We start from the raw sequence: 555 nt of genomic DNA on the forward strand, positions 1-555 counted from the left end.
GCTTCCTTCCCTCATTGCACACACGAAACTTCCATATCTACCATTTAAACCACATTCATTCACCAGTTCAAGTCAGCTCACAAGTTATGGAACAATGCACAATTTTCACATCAACCAACCCACAGGAAAGTCCACGACGCCCGATCAGAATACTTATCACCCTTCACAAAAAAACGACTATAGATACATAAACATACAAGAAACTAAAAACAACAACAAATGATATAAAATCAAATACAGAAGTAGGCAACTGAAAAAACACTGAGTGAATGAATGAATAATAAAATCAACAAAGTGAATCACAAAATGAAGTATACCAAGTTTTTGTTTTTCTGGAATTCCAGCTGCTTCGAGCCATTTAAACAGAATGAACGAACAAACAATGGAACGGATAAGATGATTCTATACTTTCTCCATCCACACAGAACCAGTAGATCAATAATTCAATTCAAAGCGGACAACATCAAATAAGAAAACGAAAATAGAAAAGAAGACAACTCCCTTGGAGTAATTCCTATCCATGTCATCTTTGAAATAGCTCAAAAACAACAAAAA

This window comes from Babylonia areolata, chromosome 28 (assembly GCF_041734735.1).
Source record: "Babylonia areolata isolate BAREFJ2019XMU chromosome 28, ASM4173473v1, whole genome shotgun sequence".
Classification (NCBI taxonomy): domain Eukaryota; kingdom Metazoa; phylum Mollusca; class Gastropoda; order Neogastropoda; family Buccinidae; genus Babylonia; species Babylonia areolata.